Below are 9,829 nucleotides of genomic sequence, written 5' to 3'. Positions count from 1 at the left end.
AACTGAAAACTGCATAGTTTGGATCAGCTCTTTCTTTTTCTTCTTTTTCTAGTTTTCTGGAGATGGTAACTTAGATATTTGATTTTCAGAACTTTCCTCTTTTCTCATACAGGTATGTGGTACTATAAATATTTTTCTAAGCACCGTTTTCTCTGGATCTCACAAATTTCGTTAAGTTGTATTTTTATTTTGTTCAAAATATTTTTAAATTTTCTTGAGATTTCTTCTTTGACCTATGTGTTACTTATGTATTTATGTATGTATTTATTTTCCAGAGCACATTATATTTTGTTGTATGAATGTCAAGTGTTTTCCAATACTTATTTACTATTTTATGTACTTCACAAAATAAGCATTATTTTATACTATACTGTAATTCATAACAGAAGGGATACAAAAAATAGGGGCTTTCAATACACCCAGTATCATCCAGTCCTTTCGATAAGAAATGTTCCTAGTGTTATGGGAGAACTTGTTCTTCTTTGAAATATGTTGTCCACCATTTTTCTGTTTCAGTCACAGTAGCTATAAGTAGTTATTGAAGGATGTCCTCGTCTAAATTCCCATCAATAAGAACCGATTGATTTTTTTGTCCCAGTATCTTCTTTCCAGCTCACTGGTCTCCAGATTACAGAGCTCACGGACACCTTGGCTGATTGTTGGTTTGGGTGTGTCTTTGATCAACACCCATCCCTTGTAGTCACTGCCCTTGTTTCTCATCTTCTTCTCCCACGGAAGATTCTGAATAAATACATTTAGATTTTCTTCCCTCATGTTTCCTGGTACTTAAATGCAACTGTGATAATGCCTTAATCAGGGCAAAGTTGTATGGTTGGTAAGTGATGGAGTTTTTGTCTGCAAGTGTTTTCCAGAGAGACTGTCAAAGGCATGAAGATCTAGTTCATTGGAGAGATCAGCTCACTTGATCTTTTTTTTTTTTTTGGTAATTTCCCTGTCCATTTATTGATCTAATAGTCATTCTTAGTTTTGCTTAAATTCCCTTGTGAAACCCTATCTCTTTTATTAATAATGATGATACCTGCCAAAGCAGCTTACCTAGAAGCCTCATGGATAAGGGTATCAGATTTTTCTTCTGCTAAATGTTTTAATCCATATTTTGAATCCCTAAGAGTTAAGATCCCAGCAAGATAAATATCAATCCTTAATTCAGCATCAACCCAAAGCAGAGAAGCTACAGCACCAGTATCGCTCATCTAATGGCATATCATCAAATTTTCCCTTCTCTGCATCAAATTCTCATGAACTCCAAGGCCATCGTCTTTTACTGAACAGCAGAGGCAACAGTTTAAAGTTCCAACCTTTCTTGGTAGAGCACTTTGGCTGACAGCTAAGGACTTCTCCACTGTACTCCCTTTCTCAAATTTGTTTGAAATAACTATTCCTCTTTCACTATGTTGCTCTGTCAAGATATCATTCAAAAGTATTTTCTTTCTAGCACCGAAATACCTGGTGATAATTGTGGCTGGGATCTTAGCACTGGGACCAGATTTTTCCTCCTTCTCTCTTTCCTTCATCTCTGTGGGGCATCTCAGCAGAGTCCTCCTCTGCCTGCTCTTCTTCCTCATCCACATCTCTGATAGCCTGTAACATCCCGGCCAGCTTCACAGCATGCCTCCCACTTAGCTCAAGAGCTGGGACCCTCTATGTTTAATCTCCAAGTATTTGGGGATTTTTCCAGCTATATTTTTGTTACTGATTTCTAGTTTAATTCTACTGAGACCTGAGAGCAGACATTGTCTTATTTCTATTCCACTACCTTTGTGAAGATGGCCTGGAGTGTGGTCTATTTTGGTGAATATTCCATGTGAACCTGAGGGTCAACTGTGGGCACTGTTGAGTTCAACTCTGTCTTCACTGATTTCTGCCTGCTGGATCTGTCCATTTCTGATAGAAGGGTGTTAAAGGCTCGAACTAGAATAGTGGATTCTTCTATTTCTCTTTGCATTCGTATCAATTTTTGCCTCAGGTTGTTAGGTGCATACACGTCCAGGACTGTTATTTCTTAGAGAATTGGCCCCTTTGTCATTATATGATGCTCTTCTTTATCCTTGATAAAGTGAGAAAGGAGAGAACAATGGTTAAAGACAAGACTATCACTCTGTTAGGAGTTCCATCATGGAAAATAACAACCCTGCTTTCTTACCAAGAATCAGCTCTCTGCTGCACTGATGGTACTTGTGTCCATGGCTGAGTACCTTTGGTTAAAGCACCATCTAGAAAGTGGTGGATCTCCTGTCAATGATTCAGTTACTCAGAAGACTCTATTTCAAGGAAAAAATGTATCGAGTGCTACAGCTGTTTCAGAAAAACCTTCAAAAAACACATTCTGGACTGCCTGAAGAAGATCCTGGCCAGGGCATTGCTTCAAGAAGATGGATGAAAGAAAGGGAACTAATATAAGTTAAAGACCCTTTATGAATCAGGTACCATACCAGATGCTCTGATATATATTTTCACCCAATATTATAACAATATTTATTCACTGCTTACCATTTTCCAGTTATCTCTTTTAACCTTCAAAACACACTGATGAATTGGATCAAGAAGTGTAGAATATTGGTTAAAACCATGGACCAGACAGCCTGTATTTTGATTCTGGTTCTGCTTCTAGTGTGTTATCTTGGGTGAATTACTTATCTGATTCAGTGTCGTCATCTGTGAAATGAAGGCAGGAGGAGCTCCTCCTCCTAAGCTCCTCCTTCGCGCGGTGGCAGAGGCAAAGAGCTCTGTCATTGTAAGCTATCACTCCCATTACTAGCACTAGAGCAGGTTGGAAAACTAAAGCTTGAAGAGCCTGAGTCTGGGGTCACACAACCAGGAATTTGTCACCTTGGGTGTGGAGTGGTAAGCAGTGAAAGAAAATTTGAGTTGGATAAGCAGACACAGCAGGGAGTGCACTGCAGTGCAAGACAAGAAGATGGCTGAGGACAGCCTGCGGGGAGCTTAGATATTGTAAACAGTGCCTTGGAGATGGAGTTTTCTGCCAATGAGTTTTTTCCCAATTTGTTTTCCTACAGAGACATCCCTACAGGTTGCTTTTTTACTGACAAACATGCAGGATGTGTTCTCCTGGGAAGATAAGTGGGGAAGCCCCGCTCCCCACTTACTGGCTCCCCAAGTACACATGATGAGTCATGGACTATTTTGGTTCAGGTTTAGGAGGATAACCTGGTGAAATTCCAAGGCTGGCTGGTGCAAAGAGCTTTCTTTTTTGCTTTCCTTATGGAGTTAGTCTTTGTCAACAGGGTTTCCCAGACAGGAAGAGGAAATCGGGTTCCAGTAAAAACAAGTCACTTGAGGAGAGACAGGAAGGAAGTTGTGTGGCTGTTTGGTGCTACTTGCTTTGGTTCTGGGTCGTCTTTTAGTCCCTTCCTGGTGACTAAGGAATTTAACCAATACTTTGGAATAAAGCTGAGAAAGACCCTGCGGGCTTCTAGAACCTCACCTTTGATGACTTGGTGGGGGCATCCCATTGTGCCTGAAGCCTCTCATGCTTGCTATTCCTACCAGCTAAGGAATTTTAACACTTTCTGATATCTGGGTTCTATATAATGTTTAATTTCTTCAAAGGCTTCTATGGTTGTCGTCTCTAGGATTCACAACAATCTAGCTGTCGTGGGCAGGACAAGAGGGATTATTCCTATTTTGAAGATGAGAAAACAGTTCCTAGGAGAGCACCTTTCCTGCCTGAGGTCACTTAGCTGGTGAGTGGTAGTGTTGAAGCTGAACTCAGAGCTTCATAAAGAGCCTGTTAAACTGTTTGCATGGGGCGGTGGTGGGGGCAAGTATTTGTGGGAGGGGGAGCTGGTGCAACTATGGGAAGTGAAGCTGGACTCTGACGGGTGTGAACACAGGGATGCAGTTTTCTGCACCTTTGCAGCACCCTCCTGCCTAGCCCTGTGTCAGCCTGTCACAGCTGGTCTCAGACAATTGTTAAAAAAGGCATTAAAAGGAAACCACTGGAAGTCAGGATTGGCTCAGCGCTAGAGGAGGGCTGAGCAGGAGTCCTGGCTGGGGAGAGTCCAGGGGACTGACATGGGAGTCTGATGTACCCTACAGCCTTAATGAAAGACTGCCTGAGGCATACACTGGTGAACTGTCCTGTGCAAGAGCATATACTATGTCACTCTGCCTTGTTCTGGTCAGAAAAGAAGGGCCTGGGACCTGGAAGCAGAATGAGATGTCTTTCTCTGTCTCCATGTTGCCTTGATGTGTCGTCAGACAGCAACCCTTCAACACACCTCTTTATCTTTCCTGCTTGCACCATTCACCCTTCCCTCCTGCCTGATACCACAAATCTTCCAGGTACAGTCATTTTATCCCCCCACAAGCTGAGAACCTTTGGATGCAGTTTAAGAAAGACAAATAGGCCCCCTTTATCCTTACTGATAACAGGGTAGGGAGGCAAGAAAACTTTGCAGTTAGGTAGCCTTGAAATCTCCTACATTAAGGACTTCTGTATGCACCCTGGGCCTTAGGGCAACTCCCTGTCCTGTCCCCTCTGCCGTGGCCCAAACCACAGGCCCAGGTGTGCAGTTCAGATGAGTCATATTTGGCTCCTCAGAGAATATGCAAGGAAAACAGTCTGCTCCTGGGATGCTGAAAGAGGGCCCTGAAAGAGCTTATTAGGTGTGAAATCCCAGGCAGCAGTGACCTGGGGCTGTCAAAGAGGGCACTTTGTTCTTCTTCCTCTCCACCTGGTTCAGGTGGATCGTCCTCTGCTCCTTCACATGGAGGTATGCCAGCTTCTTAGTTTCTTCTTGCGGCTCCCAGTTTTTCACTAAGGGACATCACTGCTGTTTCTGCAAGTGCAAATGGTTTGTTTCTGGAAAGACTCTTCCTAGTTTTGAATCGTTAGCCTGGGAAGAACCTAACCTGGTGAGAATGTCTGTCATGTTGAGCAAGTACCAGTGAATAGTAGTAGTAATGGTGATGGTAATAACAATGGTGTGCTTTAATGAACACCTACTATGTGCCAGACACTTTTAATTGCATTGCATACTCTATTTTGCTTAGTTCTCACAGCAAAATGAGGTAAGTACGATCATAATATTTTAAGATGAAAAGGCTGAGACTCAGACAGTTTATGTCACTTTCCCAGGACAAAGTATGTGTGGCAAGTACATGACAGAACCTGGATTCTGTCATAGGACTTTCTGACTTCCCAGTCCAGCCTGGTTAACACTGTGTCTCAAATTTCATTTGTGTGTGTGTGGATATTACATGATGGCCTTTGCTGGTGTGTCCTCTTCTCCAGTTGGAGTTCAGTGAGGCTGGTTTGAGGGGTCATGCATACTCCTCTTCCACCCCTGCAGTGGGTCATGCCTCCAAGCCCATGAACCCATAGGTGTGCTCTGGGGACTCCCCTGATCCCACCTCCTGCCATCATTTTACCCGCTCCTGTTCTGGTTTCACTGACTTCTTCACCATTCCTCAAACACATCAAGCATTACCCTGTCTCAGGGAATTTGTGTTTTCTGTTCTTTCATTCTGGAATATTCTTCACATTGACTTCATGCTAGTCTGCTCACATATCACTTTAGCTAACAGGCTGTCTCTAATTTTGTGTATAAAGGAGCATCCTTTCTTCTCCCACCATCCTGGGCTCCTATCCGTTTCCACTGTTGAGAGCTTCTTCATAGCTCCTGCCACCACCTTGCAGAGTCTACAAGTGGACGCTTGGCTAATGTTGTTCCCTGCATGTCCTCCACATTTAGACCATTACATAGCCCATGATACACTGAATTAATAGCTGTTGAATGACTGTACTGGTGAATGAAATGGCCCAGGCACACCACTCCAGATTATGAAGCCAATGTCACATTACAACTTAAGGCAAATGTTGACATATCAAAGTAGAAACTGATAAAAAAAAAAAAAAATCCAGTGGGTTGTTATTAAATACAGCAGCTGAAAATACTGCAAAGACTTTTTTAAAAATATGAAAAAAGTATTTTCCTTATGCTCATATACAGATTATGTACTTATAATTAGTACATGAAAATTTAGAATTTTGGACTTCTTCCCAGCAAGAGTTACTTATTATTATATGTATGAATGTGTACATTGAGAACTCCATGTAGAAATTATATATTCCTTCTCCATGAAGTCTTCTAAGTATCCCAGTAAAAATCAATAACCTATGCCAGAAGATGCCAAAACACTTTACCCATACCTCTTTAATAAATAAGGCAGCTAAGCCAAAGTGATTCAAAAAACACTGGATATGAAGTCTAGCACATATGAGTTCAAATCTTTCTTTTGAAATTCCATAGCTAGATGATTGGATAATCCATATAACCACTATCAACTTCTGTTTCCATGATGGTGAAATAATGTGGTTAATATTTCATTTATTCAACACATATTTCTTGAGTATTTATTGTGTGCTAGGAATTTTCTCTGTGTTTATGATACATCCTAGAACAAAAGCTACAACAGGTATATGAGCTCATGGAGTTTATATTCAAGTGATAATGGGTATGAAAAGCATACATAGCATCAAATGCCAAGTTGATGTTAAATATTCTAGCAGATCTTAGTTGCCCTCCTACCATCTACCTTCCCTTTGTCTTGAGTTCTAGAACCTCAATTATGTTTTGGTGTCTGCCTCTTCCACATGTTTCTGGGAACATTGCCCACCATCATAAACTCAGGAATAAGTCCTCACCATGGTCCCATGCCTATTTTGCCAATGGTTGGGGTAGAGATGGGAATGTGACTCAGGTCTGGACAGTGGTGGGAAAGGGGGTTTACAAAGGAGAACACAGAAGATATAGCCTCATTTTGCCTCTGGAAATTGTCATACCCAGGTGTTATATCTGGAACTGGCACATAAGAATGAAGTAATTTCCTAAACAGAGGAAGAAGGCAACACTGAACACACGAGCAGAGAAATGGAAAAGACCTCCATTCTTGATGATGCTGTCAGCCACAAACTCACCCAATTCTAAATCCTCCCCCATCCTTGGACTTGCTGCTACATTTCTGAATTACTAAAGCCAGTATGAATCAGCATTTTCTGTTATTTGCACCCAAAGATACTCTAACTGATATGAATTATTATGATGATACCATTTCTTCTGATTATCAGGGAGATCTTTGAGAGTTGGGTCTGTTTCATGTTTACATTTTTTTTTAATTTTTTCAATTTATTTATTTTCAGAAAAACAGTATTCATTATTTTTTCACCACACCCGGTGCTCCATGCAATCCGTGCCCTCTATAATACCCACCACCTAGTACCCCAACCTCCCACCCCCCGCCACTTCAGACCCCTCAGATTGTTTTTCAGAGTCCATAGTCTTTCGTGATTCACCTCCCCTTCCAATTTACCCCAACTCCTTTTTATATTACTTTTTATACTACTTGGTATATATAGCACCATGTTTAATATAAAGTATATGTCAATGAAGATGTATCTACCACCATATATTTATAGCTTTGTGCATATATGACTCTTTAGACTTTTGGTAGGTCTTGGGTTCAGTGTTTTATGCAGTTATATCAGAGAATTATAAATAACAACTTCCAAATGTTTAGATATGGTAGATACAAAATTTTTAAAGAACCCCAGTTTTAAAATCCACACAGTTTAAGTCCAGATCCTGAGATTCAGTGTGTCTGAGGTGGGTTTACCTGAAGCAATGGCCTTCAGTACAAGTCAATACAAGTATCTCTTATAAAACCCTTGAGTGTGGCTTAGCCTGCACCTCCACTGCACAAGCAAGGACAGTCCAAACCCTGATGTTGGCTGTGTGTTCATGCCAGTGAGCTGCAGTGAGGGTGGGGTCCACCCTGCCCCATGATTTTGTTCGATGAGGTCATGGGAACTGGACAAGGTTTGCCCTGGTTTCTGAGCTGACAGCCTGAGGTTTAGTGACATAGTGTTGGCGTGTCATGGGCCAATTACTCTGCTTTCGCAGGTGGAGAAACGGAAATGAAAACAGCAGAAAGACAAGTGGTCCATCTCAAGGGAACACAGGATTTACAGGGAGAATTCTTACTGCTCCCAGAGTGTACTTGCCTCTATACAGAGAGGACCCTTTAATTAAATTCTGCTTCATGTTCAACATCTATTCCATGTTAGGCAGCGTAAGGGATATAAAGATTTAAAGATACACTCTTCCCTCAAGGGACTAACCATCTGGTAGAGAATATTGAAAGTAATATAATTCACTCATACATATGTTCTCTCATTTCTTCCTTCCTTCCTTGCTTCACCCATTCAACCAACTTCTAGAAACTTGAAATAAAGCATCAAGTGATGCAGCGTTGGTCTATGCGTCAGTGGAGCTTGTATTCTGAGAGAGAAGACATATATGAAAGTGTTAACTACCTAATCCATGACTTATGTACACTGGTGGTCCACACCACAAAGGAAAGAAGTACATAGAACACCACGAGAACACTAACAAGGGGTCTGATCCAAACTGGGGATACTATTACCTCTCCTTTACCCATGCACAAGTAAGTAACTTGCTCAAGATAACCCGGTTAGGCATGATGGAGCCAGACTGGCTTTCTCCAGAGTTTCTAACCATTTTACTCTGCAGAGAGATATCACGAGCTCTGGAGCAGAGAGTTGGGTAAATAAGCCTGGACCCGGGAAGAAGCTTCTGGGCAGGGGCTGTACCATAAACAAGAAGGCAGTGAAGGCCGGCAGAGAAGTACACTGTGCTCTTGAGGGACCTTGACTGCATCTATCTGACAGAAGTGTAAATGACTTCCTAGGGAGGCTGCCTTTACCTTTAGAGCCTAAAAGAAATACAGAAGAGTTTCCACAGGGAGACCAAGATCAAGGGTGAAAAGGGCATTCCAGGCAGAGAAAAGAATATGAGAAGAAGTCGGTAGAGGCAGAGTGGTTACTTAAGAGGACCCTGCCAGCTCTTTCTCGTGCCTTGCCTGTTGCTTCCAGACATCCTCAGCAGCACATGGGGTATTTGCAGGCATGTCGGCACACACTGTATTGTAGCTAGTTGTTGAATATTCATAAGGACCCACATTTCTACAATCTCTGAACAGGAAAGAACCAAACTCAGCATATACCCCAATATGGGAACAGTGTATTTCAGCTGGCCTCCTGGTCCTTTCCTAGCCCAAGTTTGAGGAATGAAACACTGTAAAGGGACTCGTTTAAGACACAGGTGGGAAGAACTGATCTAAACGCAGGGACCTGGGTGCCTGGCTGGCTTAGTTAGAGGAGTGTGCAACTCTTGATCTTGGGGTTGTGGGTTTGAGCCCTATGTTGGGTATAGAGATTACTTAAAAATAAAATCTTAAAAAATAAACACAGGGACAGAACTTACGTGCTATCCCCCAGAAATCAGGAAACCCTCAGAGCCCACTTGATCTCTGGCTAACACATTCCCAGACTTTTAGAACTGAAAGGTACCCAGAGATCATGTAGCACCAAACTCCTGTTTTACCACTTAAGACTTGAGGTTCAAGATATGAAGAGGCCATCTTGAAGTCATGCAGCTCTTTCCTCAGGAATCTTATTCCTTCCCACCACCTCCTCCTTTCTTCTTCCACCTCAACATCTCCAGTAAATTTCTCTACCCTCAGGCACATACTACCATTTATTATCCCACTGTAAGGCTTTGTACTGTGCATCTATCCTCTCTACCCTGCCCCACACCTTTGCTTCTCATGTTTGTTTTGCCATGTTTTACTTTGTTGTGACCATTTATGGAGCATCTCTGTAGCTCAGAAATCCCTGCTAATTGATTTACATGCATTATCTGTTGTAATCCTATAATCCTGTAAATTATAGATTTTCTTATGCTCTTCTTGCAGATGCAAAAAC

The 9,829-nt window shown here is 41.8% G+C and overlaps 1 pseudogene; it reads right to left on the bottom strand.

The window, feature by feature from the left end:
- Nucleotides 1–460: 460 nt before the first annotated feature.
- Nucleotides 461–1,611, bottom strand: LOC101673996 (annotated as a pseudogene).
- Nucleotides 1,612–9,829: the final 8,218 nt, after the last annotated feature.

The sequence above is a fragment of the Mustela putorius genome, unplaced genomic scaffold, assembly GCF_011764305.1.
Source record: "Mustela putorius furo isolate JIRA1106 unplaced genomic scaffold, ASM1176430v1.1 tig00000788_pilon_pilon_pilon, whole genome shotgun sequence".
Taxonomy (NCBI): domain Eukaryota; kingdom Metazoa; phylum Chordata; class Mammalia; order Carnivora; family Mustelidae; genus Mustela; species Mustela putorius.
This window is presented reverse-complemented; position numbering and strand designations above follow the sequence as displayed.